We start from the raw sequence: 18,809 nt of genomic DNA, 5'->3' as shown, positions 1-18,809 counted from the left end.
AAGTGACACGCTGCTTGACCAGTGCTGATATGTAAGGTGGTGCAGCTCCAGTTTTGGCCTTAAAGGCAAGTGTTAGGGTTTTGAACCTGATGCGGGCAGCCACAGGGAGCCAGTGCAGGTTCCGCAGCAGAGGTGTAGTGTGCGAGAATTTGGGAATATCAAAAACGAGTCTTGCAGCTGCATTCTGGATCAGTTGAAGTGGTCGTGTTGCCTTTAGTGAAAGTCCAGACAGCAGAGAGTTGCAGTAGTCCAGCTTAGAGATGACCAAGGTCTGGACGAGAAGCTGAGTAGCCTCTGTAGTGAGAAAGGGGCGGATTCTCCTAATGTTGTAAAGGAGATATCTGCAGGACCTGGAGAGGTTGCCTTGGTTTGATCTGATTTCATAGGGGTAGATGTGTTCAATTCACTAAATGAATAAAAACTTAAATGTAGTCCTTCCAATTCATTGACAAATTTATAAATTTTGGGGTCTGCCTTACTTTTTTTTAGATATCTCCTGAGTTTTTTTGGTTGCAATCTCGGTGGTAACCCTATTGTTTCTGGTTGAACTGCTTTTAGTGGTAGAGTTTCTGTTTGTTGTTATCTTCCTTCTGTCTTGTCTGATTATCTGTGCTCCTTTTCAGCACCCTCCATTAGCTATCCAGAAAGTCAGACTCCATTGTGGATTGACCACCTCATGCAGATGCCTGTGACCAATACATTTTTTTCTGAATAAGTGGTATTTTGGTTGCTACAATCTTATTTGTCTCAGTATGTGTTTCACTTGGTATGATGCTTTCAGCATTAGTCTCTTTCTCTTTTGCTGATTGCAATATGTTTTACATCAGTGTTTCCTTGTCTTTAGTACTCAACTTCGTTTCGATACCTTTAAGTATCAATTGAGTCTGTAGTTCCATTTGTCTTAGCTGGTCTCTTTTAATAAGATCAGCTTTTAAATTTTTCAAATCACTAGTCAATTGGGTAATCCATATGCCTAATTCCAGAATCAAGAATCTCATTTTGAACCATATGATTGCTGTATCCCAATAATTAGACCAATTCGGGTCTTCTTTTAGGACTTCTATTACCTCTGTCTGTGTCTCATCTAATTTTTCGGTATAGTGTTCAAAAAGTATTTGTACAGTAGTTGCCTGCCAATTTCAGGCATTTGCCTAAATTAATTCTTTGACCTTTGTTTCACAAAAGGCAGGTTGAATGAATGTTGCCAAGTGCTCTGTTTGCTGCATTATAGATCTAGGGGGATTTCCTTTTAAGGCTTGTAACATGATTTTTAAATGTCTACTCACTTGTGCCCACCTAAATAGGGTTTTAACATTTTGTGAGTATAGTCTGTTTCCATCTTCTTCTCTTTCTTGGTGAAAGGGAGTTCGAAAATCCTCTTGATCTACAGCATCATTAAACACTCTTTGATTATAGCTACCCCCTCATCCATCCATCCATCCATCCATCCATCCATCCATCCATCCATCCATCCATCCATCCTCTTCCGCTTATCCGAGGTCGGGTTGCAGGGGCAGCAGCTTGAGCAGAGATGCCCAGACTTCCCTCTCCCCGGCCACTTCTTCTAGCTCTTCCGGGGGAATCCCAAGGTGTTCCCAGGCCAGCCGAGAGACATAGTCCCTCCAGCGTGTCCTGGGTCTTCCCCGGGGCCTCCTCCCGGTTAGATGTGCCCAGAACACCTCACCAGGGAGGCGTGTTTTGTTTTGTTCAGGAGGCATCCTGAACAGATGCCCGAGCCATCTTATCTGACTCCTCTTGATGCGGAGGAGCAGTGGCTCTACTCTGAGCCCCTCCCGGATGACTGAGTTTCTCACCCTATCTTTAAGGGAAAGCCCAGACACCCTGCGGAGGAAACTCATTTCAGCCGCTTGTATTCGCGATCTCGTTCTTTCGGTCACTACCCATAGCTCATGACCATAGGTGAGGGTAGGAACATAGATCGACTGGTAAATTGAGAGCTTCGCCTTGTGGCTCAGCTCCTTTTTCACCACGACAGACCGATGCAGCGCCCGCATTACTGCGGATGCCGCACCGATCCGCCTGTCGATCTCACACTCCATTCTTCCCTCACTCGTGAACAAGACCCCGAGATACTTGAACTCCTCCACTTGGGGCAGGATCTCGCTACCAACCCTGAGAGGGCACTCCACCCTTTTCCGGCTGAGGACCATGGTCTCGGATTTGGAGGTGCTGATTCTCATCCCAGCCGCTTCACACTCAGCTGCGAACCGATCCAGAGAGAGCTGAAGATCACGGCCTGATGAAGCAAACAGGACAACATCATCTGCAAAAAGCAGTGACCCAATCCTGAGTCCACCAAACTGGACCCCCTCAATGCCCTGGCTGTGCCTAGAAATTCTGTCCATAAAAGTTATGAACAGAATCGGTGACAAAGGGCAGCCCTGGCGGAGTCCAACTCTCACTGGAAACGGGTTCGACTTACTGCCGGCAATGCGGACCAAGCTCTGGCACCGATCGTACAGGGACCGAACAGCCCTTATCAGGGGGTCCTGTACCCCATACTCTCGGAGTACCCCCCACAGGATTCCCCAAGGGACACGGTCAAATGCCTTTTTCAAGTCCACAAAACACATGTAGACTGGTTGGGCAAACTCCCATGCACCCTCCAGGACCCTGCTAAGGGTGTAGAGCTGGTCCACTGTTCCGCGACCAGGACAAAAACCACACTGTTCCTCCTGAATCCGAGGTTCGACTATCCGACGGACCCTCCTCTCCAGGACCCCCGAATAGACTTTTCCAGGGAGTCTGAGGAGTGTGATCCCTTTGTAGTTGGAACACACCCTCCAGTCCCCTTTCTTAAAGAGGGGGACCACCAACCCAGTCTGCCAATCCAGAGGCACTGTCCCTGATGTCCATGCGATGTTGCATAGGCGTGTCAACCAAGACAGTCCTACAACATCCAGAGCCTTGAGGAACTCCGGGCATATCTCATCCACCCCTGGGGCCCTGCCACCAAGGAGTTTTTTGACCACCTCGGTGACCTCAGTCCCAGAGATGGGGGAGCCCACTTCTGAGTCCCCAGGCTCTGCTTCCTCATTGGAAGGCATGTTAGTGGGATTGAGGAGGTCTTCGAAGTACTCACCCCACCGACCCACAACATCCGGAGTCGAGGTCAGCAGCGCACCATCCCCACCATATACAGTGTTGACACTGCACTGCTTCCCCTTCTTGAGACGCCGGATGGTGGACCAGAATCTCCTCGAAGCCGTCCGAAAGTCGTTCTCCATGGCCTCCCCAAACTCCTCCCCGCCCGAGTTTTTGCCTCAGCAACCACCAAAGCCGCATTTCGCTTGGCCTGCCAGTACCTATCAGCTGCCTCCAGAGTCCCATAGCTACCTCCTCTTGGAGTAAATCTCCCTCCTCTAGAATACATACCCCTGCGCCCATAGTAGCTTGGGGTATATTCTTGTTCTCTCCAAGTAAACTGTAATCTTTTTCCTTCTCTCATATCTCCCCCTAGATCGTTTTCTGTCTCGATCCCAATATGTGTGATAATTATTATTTCTATCAAATGGGTTACTTCTAAAGTTTCTTTCTCTAATAAAATTATTTCCAAAATTAACATAATAGTGTCGGTTATCCTGTCTGAAGTATTCATCTCTATAGTTTGCTCTTTCGCTTCTTACATCATAATCATTCATTCTAGTGTCCCAGCCTTATTTGTTAAACTGTAATCTTTCATATCTATTGTCATATACACCTACAAATTTTCTGTTTGTAAAGTATTGGTTTTGTGGTGAGTATTGTGTATTTTGGTGCTTTTTGTTATACTCACCTTCTACATCATCATATTTGCTTTGTTCTTTACCTTGTTTATTTGTATACCTGTCATTTTCTTCCTCCTCCAAGATAGGTCTCCGCTCCCATTTCTCCACACAATAGCAAAAATGAAACCCAAAGGATAAAATCCTCACACCAGAAATTAAAAGATGAAAGCAAAATTTTAGACATTACAAATCTAGGCTGATTTAACTAGACTTACCTAGAAAAAGGGTTCAGAAGATGGCCATCATTTTATGATGTATTCCTGGTACTGTTTTTCTTCTGACAAGTATACATTTTCTGTTTGCTTGTGCAAATTCTCACGTAAATGTGGAAGTAAATTAAAAAAAATGCATAAAAAGGTTACTGTGATTTGGTCTGCCCACTAGGGCAGTGAAAGGTTATTGAGCAAGAAGACTAAGTGCTGCTCTATAATGCACAGCTGATCTTTTTCTAAAATGGCTGACAGTTATAATACTGGTGTTTTTTGTTACAAAATTACTTATATAAACTGTTGTATAATGTGTGTGTGTAACAGCAAGATGCAGATCAGTACTTGACAACTGTCTTAGCTTGAAACATTTATATATTTGGTAAGTTTTTAAGCTTTTCCTCTGTGCCTCATACCCTCCATTGTATAGCGGCAGAGCAGGTAAGATTTTTTTTTTAATTTATAGAAAGCAATTAACTTGTGTGAAATGCTTATATACCATGTTTGTGAAGATATAATTTCAACTGACTAAAGTTTCAACGTGTTTATTTTCTGAAAATCTTTAGTCTTAATAAAGAGGAGAGTACATTTGTGCTATATACAGGAAGCAACAAGGAATGGCAAATGCTTAGTGGGATTAATGGAAGGAGAACATTTTTATTTCAGGGGAGTGGGGATTGGTATACTACTTGTGTCAGATAATGAAGCAAACAAAGTGTAGGATTTCAGGAGAGCAAGTGAACGTATTATAGTTGTTAAGATGTTTGTTGGCAAATTACTGATAAATATAGAAATAATATTGAACAAAGCCATACTGAAAAATGCTCATTTTGGGACAGGTTGATGGGGTAATTGAAAGATGTGACAACTCGAATAAGCATGTTGGAGTCAGTTCTAAGGTTAGGGCATAGGTAGTTTTAGCCTTGGTAGCAAGAAATTTGAGGGGGAGAGGATTCTGGAGTTTGGTGATGCATTGGAAATTATTGTATACAACACCATGATTAAGAAGGAAGGAAAACAAGTTTTTGAAATATGTGATATAAGGAGCATGATAGATTATTAGTTGATAAGGAAAGTTGATCAGGGCATGAAAAATGTGAAGGTGATTGTTACATTTTTGGACACTTTTTAGTGCACCTAGTGTTTTCTTCATTTTTTACTTCCCAATAGACGTTTTGAACTATAAGAAATGTGTTTATTTTATTTTGTTGTTGATTTAAAAATTATTCTGGGTTTCTTAAAATATTTAGTGTCTTAGTGCAATACCATCTTTTTTCATTATGGTGCCATTATTTTGGTCATTGTTTGTGTACTGTTACTACCTTAGTTGCTAACGTGTGACAACCAAAAGCCACAACACCTGAAGACACTGTTGCAGTGGTATAAAGCAGTGGTGGCTGCTAGCTTTTGAAACAGGGGAAGCTCATATTAGGCCTTCATCATAAAATTCATTATGTTATTTGTACATAAATTCTGCCCTCCGTTCCTTTTGCAGAAAATGGTCTGTGACCTTGTCGTACCAATTGGCCGTCTTTTCCAGGGACTTAACCAGTTTCCTCTCAATGGCCAGGAGATCAAGGTTGCTCAAACGATCTTGGCCCATCGTGTTGCGTGTGTATGACTTGACCTGTTTAAAACAGGAGAAGCTCCTCTCTACACCTGCTGATGTAGCGCCAATTGTTGCCTCTAATGACAACAGCTTGTATAGCTGAGGCATTGCACTATCCAACTCCATGTCTTTAAAAAACACCAAGAAATCACACAGCTTACCCCTGCTCCCCTGTAAGTCATGATCTGAATATAGTACTTGAAGTTCAGATCTCAGTCTCCCTGAGTCAAAGAAATGGCCATAACTTTTCAGCACACTTTCAAATGCCTCCTCTGGAAACACTTGTCTCATTTCATCAAATTTCCCTGGATTGACTAATTCTAAGAAGCTCATGCTTTCCAAATTTGAAAAACACTGAGAAATCTGCTCCATGAGATTGTCTAGGATGGCCATGTACAAATTTCTGTAGCAGTCCTGGGGATCCTGTAATTGTGACAGACGGCGCTTTCTAATAGGTTCATCTCAAGGGTCTGATGAGAGATTTGCTGCTTTTGCATAAACTGCTTGATAAGCCTCCTCTGACCTCTTCTCCTTGACAAAAGCAAGGAGAGACCCAATTCTTTTTTTGCAGTAAAGAACATCCATAGCCCTTTTCTGGACAATATCAAAGACAACATCTGTCTCAGAGAATATTTGTTCATATGTGTACAACATGAACACAAACTCAAAATCCTCCAGTTTCATTATGAAGCCTTTGGCAGCATCTAATGTGTCATCATCCATGCTCTCATCCTGGGTAATCTTGTCAAAAGTCTGCAGGAGGCCATCATAATTGTTTGCCACAGTGCTCACTATCCGTGATGTGAAATTTCATCGAGTAGGAGCGTTTCTGGGCAATCTTGAGGACCCTGCAGACTCAAGAAAAGACATCCTTTTTGTGGACTTTGAAAAAAATGTGGTGAACCCAGAGAGAGATGCAAAAAATGTTCTTGACTCAGGCAAGCATTTAGCACCCTGGGACAACACCAGGTTCAGTCTGTGTACATAGCAATGCACAAACACTGCACTAGGGGCTATTACTTTAACTTTGGCCTGTATGCCATTGAGAGATGAAGCAAAGACAGCAGCCCCATCGTAGGTTTGTGCCACAAGTTTTTCTCTAAAACTGTAGCCCTGCATGTTCTCGTTTAAAACTTCAAACACAAACTGAGCATCTCAACCCCCTGACACATCCAAAAATCCAATGAAGCACTCTTGAATTTTACCTGCACTATCCACATATCTAACAATGACAGACAGTTGGGCATGGCAAGATATGTCAGTTGCTTCATCCACCTGCCATGTAAAAAAGGAGCAGTCTGAATTTCACCTTTTATATGATCAGAAACAGTGGCTGCGAGCGCAGAGATCAAGTCATTTTGAATTGAGTGGGACATACCAGAAAACACAGCTGATGACTAAAATTGTGTGGCCAAGACAGAGTCATATTTAGCTAATGTTTCTGCAAATTCCCTGTAATTCCACTTATTTGCTGATTCACTACTCTCATCATGCCCCCTGAATGCCAGCTCCTGACGGCCAAGCAAGGAAGTCACATCAATTAGACGGTTTAGGAAGGCCCTGTTTTTTTTTTTTACTGTTTCATTATGTTTTGCCACCTGAATGCGAAGACCTTAATTAATTGCATGTTCAACCCTGCCCCTGCCCAGACAACTTAACCTTGCACATGAACTCACATGTTCTTTGCACTTTTCATGCCTTTTGTATGCCCTGTCAAAGTTACCCAGATCCCCAAAACCCACGTTTGACCAAACACATCCCATTCCCTGAGAAGGTTTCGTCAAGAGGCATGGCCAACAGTACATTTTCTTTGTCGCAGCACTTCCAGTCAGCCAGTTCACGTTGTCATACCAGGAGAGCTGAAAAGACCTGTTATTTTTTCCTGATTTTTGCACCAGATCAATCTTGGGCGTTGGTCTGCCCTGCCGTTTAATTCTGAGTCTCTCCTCGTAAGGAAGACTACTAAATGGTTTTGCCAAAAGCAGGTCAACAATATTAGCACCGTCTGCCATTATGCACAGCTTGCTAGCTGGCTAGTTTCCCCTTCCACAAGCTACTTTAATTATATGAACGAACTAACTTTACAATGCTGAAACAAGGAGCAAAGTCAAGAACGCTATAATATGTTTTTTTTTATTATTTAAAGAATGATTTGTACAAACAAAAATGGTTTATATCACCAGCAAACAATACAGAGTGCAGCAGTTTGTCGTACGACTTCACCTGCAAATCCGCATGGGACTGAACTCGAATCTCTGTAGTGCTGATGTATACTTAAACAGCTCCTCCAATCATCATGCAGCAGCCCAGCGTCCTGGCCCGCCCACTGCTCCATTCACTCCCAGAGAAGCTGAGCTTCCCTGGAAGTGACGATTTTGGTGCATTTATCCAATTACCGTCCAGCTTTTCTGCAGTGAAAAAAGCTCCTCTGTGCTTGCCCATAGAGCTCCAGTGAAGCTGGGCTTCAGGAGGGTTTAACGCGCTGTGCTGCACGGAAATGTATGACAAGAAAATCGTGTCAAACAATCGACAATAAATACCTGATTCTGAACGAGCTAGTCATGAAGTTGAACGCGTTCTAGCGCACTTTTATTAAAACCAATATAAATACGACAGTACATATATGAGCATTTATTTTCTGACATAGTAGAGGAAGCAGAGCTTCCCTTGTAGTCTTAGAGCAGTCGCCACTATAAAGATTATTGTTATTGTTAAAGATTATACTATAAAGATTATTGTTACACCATTCTTGGTTATCCAAGATTCTAGATAATAGATAAAAAACTTTTTGCAGTGTTAATGGTGTGTTTTTTTAATTAAGGGCTTAAAATGAATTTGCATGCTTCGTCAACTTGATTTTTAGTATTACATATTTGTTTTGGTTTTCTTTGGTATTTTTGACCTGTAACCAACCTCCCAGTAGTTATTTTCAATTTGATTCTTGAATCATCCATCTCCCTGTACATGTCTATATTCTGTCTCTGCCTTCTTCCTTTTTTTTTTTATAATTTTATTGATTTTATTGAAATCACACAACATTCCATTCAAATAGATCAATTTTACAAGAATAGGAGTGAAAACAAATCAACCCCCACCCCTGAGAAAGAGAGCATGGGCAGTAGAATAAAACTTAAAGCTAGTAAAAATAAGTAAATAGATAAATTAATAAGTGAATATAGATAAATGGAGAAGAAAAAGAAATGGGGAGATAATCTGCTTCCTCTGTGCTTTAAAAGCTTATTCTAAAATGTTATTGATTAGATCCTGCCAGGTTTTGAAAAATTTCTGCACAGATCCTCTAAGTGAGAATTTGATTTTTTCCAATTTCAAATAATATATAACATCAGTTACCCACTGACTTAAAACAGTTAGGATTCTTCCAGTTTAGCAAGATAAGTCTACGTGCCAATAGTGTAGTAAAGGCAATTACAGTTTGTGTGTCCTTCTCCACTTTAAGCCCATCTGGGAGAGTACACCAAACACAGCTGTTAATGGGTTAGGAGGGATTGTGACACCAAGGCTGTCTGAAAGGCATTTAAAATTTTTGGTCCAGAATGATGTTAATTTGGTGCAGGCCCAAAATATGTGACCCAGTGAGGCTGGAGCTTGACTGCAGCGTTCGCAGGTTGGATCTTGCTCTGGAAACATTTCGGACAATTTTAAACGAGACAGATGTGCTCGATATATAATTTTGAGTTGAAAAATTGTATACTTTGCGCATATGGAGCTCGAGTGAATTCTCTGCATTGCTACCTTCCACTCCTTTTCTGAGTTGTTGAATGATGAGAGATCCTTTTCCCATTGTCCTCTTGGATCTTTGAAAGGGAGGGACAGTAAAATGGTTTTATATATTGCAGAAATGCTGTCTAAGTCCTCGAAACTGAGCAATATTTTTTCCAGCATAGAGGGAGGTGGGAGGTGAGGAAAATTGGGCAGGTTCTGTTTAACAAAGTTTCTAATTTGAAGATGGTGAAAGAAATGTGTTGCTGGAGAGTTAAATTTAGAATATAATTGTTCATAGGGTGCAAAGATGTTGTCTATGTACAGATCTCTAAGTGATTTAATACCAAATGTTTTCCAGACATTAAAAACTGCATATGTTTGCGAGGGTTGAAAAAGGTGATTTTTGTGCAGAGGTGCCACTGATAAAAGATTCTCCATCTTAAAATTCTTCCTACATTGGTTCCATATTCTGAGTGAGTGAAGCACAATTGGGTTGTTAGTATATTGGTGATAACTTGCATTTATTGGGACACAATGCAAGGAATATAAAGAAGTACTGCAGGATTTTATTTCTATTGCGGACCAAGCCTGTATATGTTCATCTATTTGTGTCCATGTCCAGGTTTTTATAGTTTGTATGTTTGCTGCCCAGTAATACAATTGAAAGTTAGGTAGAGCCATGCCACCTCCTGCCTTTGGCCTTTGTAGGGTCACTCTTTGGATACGTGGATGTTTTAAATTCCAAATAAATGTGGTTATGATTGAATCTAATTTCTTAAAAAACGATTTATTAATGTATATTGGAATGTTTTGAAATAAAAAGAGAAGCTTAGGGAGGATATTCACCTTAATAATGTTAATTTTACCAGCTAAAGTGAGATGAAGGGTTGACCATCTATGCAAGTCTTGCTTAATTTTTTCCATACAGAGGGCAAAATTTTGTTAATAATGAGCTTTATGTTTACTTGTGATGTTTACCCCTAGATATTTAAACTGATCTGCAATGATAAAAGGGAAGGTGTCCAATCTAATATTATGTGCTTGAGAATTCACTGGAAAGAGCACACTTTGAGTCAAATTAATTCTAAGACCAGAAATCTTTTGAAATTCTGTTAGTGCTGTTAGGACTGCAGACACAGTATTTTGTGTGTTTTATATACAGTACCATATCATCTGCATATAGAGAAATTTTCTGTTCAAGTCCTTCTCTGATAATCCCCTTTATCTCATAGGCATTTCAACAGTGAATTGCCAATGATTCAATGGCAATTGCAAAAAGTAGTGGTGACAAGGGGCATCCTTGTCTGGTACCATGTTCTAGTTTAAAGTAGTCTGAATTAATGTTGTTAATACAAACTGAAGCTTCTGGATTGGTATACAGTAGTTTGATCCATGCACAAATGATTGGGCCAAACCCAGATTTCTCCAATGTACTGAAAAGGTAGTTCCATTCAATCATATCAAATGCTTTTTCTGCATCCAAGGATAATAAAGTCTCTGGGATGTTTGACTTTGCAGGTGAATATATTACATTAAACAGGCATCGAAGATTTGATGCTAAGTATCGGCCTTTAATAAATCCAGTTTGATTTTGTGATATTACCGAAGGCAGCACTTTCTCCATCCTTCTAGCTAGGACTTCTAGCTGGAGAGTATCTTAACATCATTATTCAGAAGTGAAATTGATCTGTATGATGCACATTTTAATACGTTCTTATTTTATTTAGGAAAGACAGTGATTAATGCTTGACGAAAAGTTTGAGGTAGAATTGTATTGTTTCTAGCTTCTGTGAATGTTGCTAATAAAAGGGGAGCTAGCTGAGTGGAGAACTTCTTATAAAATTCGTCAGGGTAGCCATCAGGGCCTGCTGCTTTCCCACTCTGAAGTGACTTTATAGTATCTAGTAATTCTGATAGCGCCAGAGGTTTATCCAATTCCTCTGCACTAAGAGTATCTATTGGTGGTATCTGTAATGCATCCAGAAATGCATTAGACTGTGTCTTGTCTTCTTTAAACGCAGCAGAATATAAGGATTTATAGTAGTCTCTAAATGTGTGCATTATATTTTTATGGTCAATGATTTTGTCTCTGTTTGTGTTGGTGATTGCTGGGATTACATTGTGAACTTCTTGCTTGTGGTTTTGTTGAGCTAAGAGCTTATTAGCTTTCTCTCCATGTTCATAGTAATGATGTCTTGGTTTATAAATGAGTTGTTCAGTTTCTTTAGTTGTCAAGAGGTTGAGGTCTGAATGGAGAGCCTGCCTTTTCCTATGAAGAGCCTCACTTGGACACCTGGCATGTTCTCAATCTATTCTAGTAATTTCACTGGTTAGCTTTGATACCTGCTTGATTTCCAATTTATTTCTGTGAGAAAGATATGAGATAATCTGTCCTCTTAAGAAGGCCTTCAGGGTTTCCCAGAGTATTCCTGCAGAGACCTCTGAGGATGTATTTGTCTCCGCCTTCTTCCAATAGTGATCTTGGAGAAGGCTGTGTATCACAGCAATGATTAATTTAGGAGAGTTTTTAGTCAGAAGCATGAAACAAAGTAGAGGGACGTATGTACTGAAGCTGAAAGTTCAGATAGCAAATGTATAATTGTGTTGTCAATAGTTTATTTTACTGTTTTTAGTATTTTCATAAGTAAAACATTAAAGGAAATTCAACTGAATTACATTTTAAAAATTACAGTTTTTACACTTGACGTTTAAAATTAAATTTTGTGAAAAAATAATTATTTTTCTGGCTATGCAGGGAACATTAGCATTTACCATTGTTAAACGGTAGCCAGACATTTACATTGCAAGTAAAATTGTTCTGCTATACAACATCCTGTGACAGATTAGCCCTATTTGGCAGCTTCCCTACAAAGACATAATAAAAAGCTTATTTTACAATCATTTCTGAATCATTAAGAAGGGTTTTGGTTTTTTCAATCAGTTCCACTAACTCTTTAATAAGCTGCTGCTCCAAGTATAACTAAGAAGTACCGTGCTTGACATAATTTAAAATTTCATAAATTTAGATGCTTCCATTTATTAGCTTGAAGTAGTGATCCTCTTGATAGTCTATAAATGCCAATTTGGTGCTAATCTGTTAACTTTCTGCTTTTTCTTGTCACATACGTGACAGATCTCATTTACTATGATAGTTCACAGCAGGAAAATGTATTTTTGAGCAGTACAACATTTAAGACTTTCTAAACTATTTAGCAAAATGACAATGTTGTCACTCCTGTTTACTTTTCTGTTGCTTATTTTTTCTGCAAATTAGTCATGAACCATGCGAGTAAGGCATGCAATTGTAATTATTTTGTCAGTCATATACATTTAGATTAATTACAGTTTGAGTTATGTGTTTCACTTGTCAATTATGTTCTAAGATTCATTTCTTTTTACAGTTTTGACCTCTTTGGCTTGCTTTGGAGTCATCCCTTCATGGCCTCAGCCACTTTTGCTCTTTTTCAGTACATCAAGGACCAGTTATAGTAAATCGTTGTTGCAATTTCATTATCATCTAAGACATCTCATATTTACAGCTGTTATGACAAGGTCCCAATCACTAAAGAGTTCCAAAGCACGCAGTCCCAAAAATGCATCAAACCTGGCTTGTAAAAAGGGCTAACAAAAACACTTTATATAAAAAAAATATTCTTCAAAAGAAAAACACTCTATAATACTGTGAAGCTCCAAAGAACACAAAAGGCATACAATACCTGTCAAAGGCAACTCCAAAAGTAAACAAAGTCCCAGTACAGTTAAAAGATGGGTCAAAAGACACAATAGCATGAAAAAAATCCAGAAAATCAAAAATAGTACAAGCACAGCAAAACTTAGGGAATTCAAAATAAACCAAGAGGAACAGTGTGAGACTCTCTGATTGTATAAAGGGGGGGACATTTACTGGTGTTGATTGGCAGGTGGTCCCATCTCTTAGGGGCCACACACAAAACACACGGAGCATAACAGGCTAAGAAAACACAGCAGACAGTTAACAAAAATAACATTAACATAAATACTGTAAATGGCTCAACAATGAAGAAAAAGGACACAAAACATGGGTATGAACCCCAGTCAAGGGAGAAACCCTGGCCAAAATACAGGTAAAATTCCGTTATAACGAACTCCCAGGGACCTAAAAAATATTTCATTGTAATGAATATTTTGTTGTAATGAGATTCTGTAGTTGTTACTATAGTTCTTTCTTTAACTTGTATTCAGGCTTTTGCAATCATTTCAATAGCTTCCTTCTGGTTACTTTTAATCTCCTACTGCCTACAAGTTATGCTGACGAGAATTTTTCTCAGCATTTCTTTGCGATAATATGCTTTCAGGGTGCGAATGATGCCCATATCCAATGGCTGAAGCGCTGCCGTGCAATTGGGTGGGAGGTATTCAAAGTGAACATTATCTGAATGTGGAAGCATGTTGTGGGCAACACAGTTATCAGTCAGGAGCCGAATCATTATTTCTTCTTCATATTGTGAGGTTTCTGAACTCTTTTGAGACCCCCCCACTCCCCACCCAACGGAAACGACACACTGAAGTGCGTCCTGAAGCGCGATTGCAGCGTCTGTGGAAGATTGTTTGTCCGTTGCTGGGGCAAGGCAATAGGAGGCTTACATTGCTGCAGTGAAACACCACAGAAACAAATCATAAAAGATCGGGGTTGCGCTATAAGTCCCTGTCTTGCACCCCAAAACACGAGGCTTAGTCTCAGTACTTTAGCAAAAACAGCTTTATTCAGCTTGAAACAGGAACGGCACAGTTATTTATTGTAGTGTGATCTGCCATTCTGCTATACACAGACATAGCAGTCAGGCAGGATCTTGGCCAGGTCAGTGATCAAGTAATCCTGTTACAGTATCTGCATTTATGATGTACGTGCTCCTAACCTTGCATCACCCATTGAGATATTTTCTGTTTACTTTGGCAGAGAGACGCAGCATATCTGTGAGCCTCCTGTTGCCCCGTACAGACATGGAGATCGCACTTCGGGATGCTCTTCGTCTTGCTGTCTAGTTGGGGGAGGTCCCAAGAGAGTTTACAAACCTCACATTTTCTTGAACGAGTGCCGCATTAATAGGAATGTTTCTTGAACAAGCATCACTGAACCACATAAAAATGGCTTTTTCAACGTCTTCAAATGCAGTAGTTCACATACGTTTGCAACCCGAGATTTTTCTACTTTTTTTGCTGTCTTTCAAGAAAGTTGACAGTGTCAATGGCGAAATCCCGAATTCACTGGCAATGTTTTTTTTCTTTTTGCAGCAATTCTTTTTTTTCTAATATGAACTGTTATCGTTTTTCTGTGTCTGCCGTTTCTATAGGAGGGTGACAATGAGTTAAATTCCAATGGATGTTTTTCAAATGTGACGAGCAATAAGTAAAAGGTATGGCTGAAAACAGCAGGAAACAAAAAAGGCAAAAAAAAAAAAAACAGTAAGAGGAAAGTTTGAAGAAAGAAAAAAAATTACAGTGTTTCTGTTTGGGGATCGTTGTGCACAACTGAGCTGCGGCCACAGAACTAACTGCACTGTGGATGATTCATTCAGGCATTTCAAGGTCTTTTGTGCAACTTCGTTATAATGAAAGTATCTGCTGAATGTACTTTGTAATAACGAGATTTCTATAGACTCGTGTCATTTGGAGAAGCTGTCGTGACCATAAAAATACTTCATTGTAATGAAAATTTCGTTGTAAAGATATTCGTTATAATGGAATTTTACCTGTATAACAACAGCAGTATATGTCTTTGTACATTTTGTTAATTATGAATTTCCTTGTATTATTCATATTTTTAACTCATAGTATGTATTAATTGCTCAAAGGGCACCAACTTTAAATATCATTGAAAATGCATTTTTATTTCATTTGCCTGTTTGTCTTTGGAACTTTCTGCTGGTTTATCATGTTTTCTCATTTGCTTCTGAGTTGGTATGATATTTCACACCAATGACATAATTTTTCTGTGACTGCACAATAGGTTTTCAATCTGTATACATTCACAGGTGATATATTTATAAAGTTTACAATTGTTTCAATTTCATTTTTTTTTCTTATTAAATGCACGTCCACATAAGAAGACCAGTGTGCTGCAAAATAAAATTATAGTATAAATAAAAGAATTGCAACAAACACACAAAATTGTTCAAACATAAACAGAATAGTCATGAATATATACCGTCAGGCCTGCATGCCTAGGGAGTGTCTAATGGGCTAAAATCTTGTAGGAACAACAGGGATTGAGAGTAGTGTAACACCAGAGCAAACTATCCTTCCTTCTTTGGATTTAGACAGGGAAGAAAGGCAGAAGGTAAACTGCAAAAACCATAGATGTTTTTCCCTGTCCATGTTAGACATACAGCCCTTTCTGCTCCAACCACTACTTAATAAAATAACAAACCAGAAGTTGCCATTCATTAAAGAACTTGCCATCAAAAGTCACAGATCTATGTCCTTGGGAACATTTACTCTGGGCTATGGAAGCCAAGATTTTGACCTTAGGGTTGTTGTATTTACTTGGATTAGGAATTTAACGGGGCTTCATCTCAGACCCCAACACTTTTCCTGTGTCAGCTTGTTTTCTTTAACAATACAAAATCCATTTCCCAGCATCCTATGTCAGCCTTCTTCTAAATAATTAATTTGCTGGCAAATAGTCACAGTTTAATTTTATACAAGCTGATCTATATGCACAGCACAATTACTGCTGATTTGTTTATTAAACAAAGGAAAGATATTTTAATATTAATGATAGATAACAACAGCCCAGGACAGAGTTGGAACTGTCAAAGATTCCTAATTTATCAACTTTTGGTAGTTTCTGTTTTTATCTCTTTGACTTGCTGGTTTTTTCATATGGCAACCATGTTGTTTTTCTACATTTAGGTCTTTGTGAGTGGTAGCTAGAGGTTTTTTAGTGTTTAAATGGCAGCAATCCAGCACTGTTAGCCTGATAAAACCAGTTCACATGACTATGCTACAATCTGAGGAAAATGGACTACCTAAAGGCACCACTGCCTTAAGTCCCAGACTATATGGGTAAAAGGAACAGTGACACAATAGAATAAGAGCCAGGTAAGTGGCCAAACAAGAACATGGCAGTATAGGAGGTATGTTTTGTCAAACTGATATGTTCCTTGACTTCCTTGTGTTTCAAACAGTCTGATTTGAAAAGTGGAGCGATGACTGTTTAGGAAAAGAGGAAAGTTCTGCCTCTTTCCAGTGGAGAATGGGAACAGGTGGCAGAAGTCCAACCTTGGAGTGTGTATAGATATAGGTGATGAAAGCAGAGGTAGTAACAAAAGTAAATATAGTTAAGAATGAGTAAGAAAAGGACTACAAGCCACCAGCCACCTCTGAGGGTTTAGCAGTTATTTTGGAGTTTGGGGTTGGGAAGAATTATGCAGAGTGTAGGGATAAAGGATAGGTTTGTAGTGGATCTATTATAGGCTAACGGGACAAGGAGGTAGGCATGGGCCTTTAAAGAAGGGTGAAAGAGTACATAGTGAAGGTAGATCAGGAAAAAGATTCTTAATGGCTGCATGACCATTACGGCAAAATTGTCCATCAGGTGGGAGCGTGGACCACACTAAGGGGTGAATGAATTGTTTGGAAAGCATGTGTGTGAATAAATTAGTTACAGTATAATGACAAACTCCAGGACATATTTTCAGAACAGTTGTTGTCAGTTTAGACAAACATCTGGGGAGGTAAACTTTAATCAGTTCTTAGCAATAAAGTATAGGGCTTAGAACAGAAATATTAAATTCATATCTGCATGACAAACTAATTTTTGAGACAATGAAAATCATATGCTTTAGTCTGCATTCCTGTAGCTAGGGATATATCTTCTATTTTAATATTATCATCAGACAGAAAAAAATTTCACTTTTGTAGGTACACAAGTAGATAACATGATCCAGTGTTAGTAGGATGAGCTAATACTTGAAAGCCTGAAAGGATGAACTGATCAGTCATTTCTTAATTATGAGGTATTTTGCCTTTGCTAAAATCCTGACACTGTTGTACATAAATGGCATGCTTCTTTTGAATTATATGCATTCAAGTTGCCTTCCAAAAGTTTGTTCTGGTTCGCCAACCAGGGTAACATAAATGTGCAATAAAACCTGAAGGACCAACAGCCTTACATTTGTTAATATTAATAAATGACGCAAGTAGCCTCAGCAAGTGGAGGCAAAAATTAAAGGCTAAAAACAGCATTGGTTGACAGACTGTTATTCAAATGAGCAGATTCAGTGCAAGACCCAGAGGGAAGATTTTAAAAAGGTGAATCTGCCACTGCCTCATTATCACCATCCTAGTGTGGCATAGCAAGCCCCCTGTCTACGGATAGAAAGCTAATTAAAAGACCAATAAGATGCATAAGAATCCATTGGGTCACTGTGTGCTACAACATTGCTTCATTGCCACACTCTTGTGAAGTCTCAAGGGTGAGAATCAGGACCATGAATGCCAGTTGAAGCACCAGTAGAGAAAACAATACCAATGTAATTACTTATTCACATGATATCACAATGTGTTTTCGAAAAAAACATTTTCATTTTTGAGTAAAAATGATCTTGAATCTTCTGTTACCTGCACAACTGCTTTGATGTATACAAAATGAACATAAGAAAAATGACAAACGAGAGGAGACCATTCAGTCCATCAAGCTTGTTTGTTTAGCTAATAGCTAAGCTGTCCCAATGACTCATACAGATTCTTCTTAGAAGTTGTCAGGGTATCTTCTTCAACTACATGTCTCAGTTGTTCCAGTGTTCCACAACTCTTTGTGTAAGGAAGTGCTTCTTGGCTTCAGTTTTAAATGCACTTCCCCTTAAGTTCCAATGATGTCTTCATACATACGGTATAATAAACAAACAGCAACCCATCAAAAATATGCAAGAACTTCTGGCTTGAATAAGAAAGCTGCTGCTAGTCACAGGCTTGTAGGTGGGAGTAAGACATGGTCAGATCTGCTGAGTTGTACTGCAAGTTTACATTAAAAGGCTTTGACATTTGAATAGAGAAGGGGTTGGCAAAGTCGTTCCTGGAGGACCGCAGTGGCTGTAGGTTTTTGTTCCAACCCAATTGCTTAACAAAACACACTTATTGCTCAAGTAACACTTCTGCTTCATATTACCGTAGATACTCGCGTATTAGTCGATCTCGCAGATAAGTCGAGTGTATTTTTAAGCCGAAAATTACGAAATTTGTTATGACCCGTGTATAAGTTGAGGGTAAAACTTGACAGCTATCAAATTCTTTGAATTTCATAATTATACCCAATGTACCTGGGCCCAGACTTTCAACATTTTAATCTTTGAAGAATTTTAGAAAGCCAAAATTAAAACTCCAAAAACATTTTTATTTATTCACTTAAAGTTAGAATATTTCAAATAAATTAGTATTCAAGTCCCTCGCATATAATAAAGTGGCCCTAAGTGTCTTCTTCAAATCCTTCAAAGTCAGATTCTT

Source organism: Erpetoichthys calabaricus, chromosome 3 (assembly GCF_900747795.2).
Source record: "Erpetoichthys calabaricus chromosome 3, fErpCal1.3, whole genome shotgun sequence".
In the NCBI taxonomy this organism is placed as follows: domain Eukaryota; kingdom Metazoa; phylum Chordata; class Cladistia; order Polypteriformes; family Polypteridae; genus Erpetoichthys; species Erpetoichthys calabaricus.
This window is presented reverse-complemented; position numbering follows the sequence as displayed.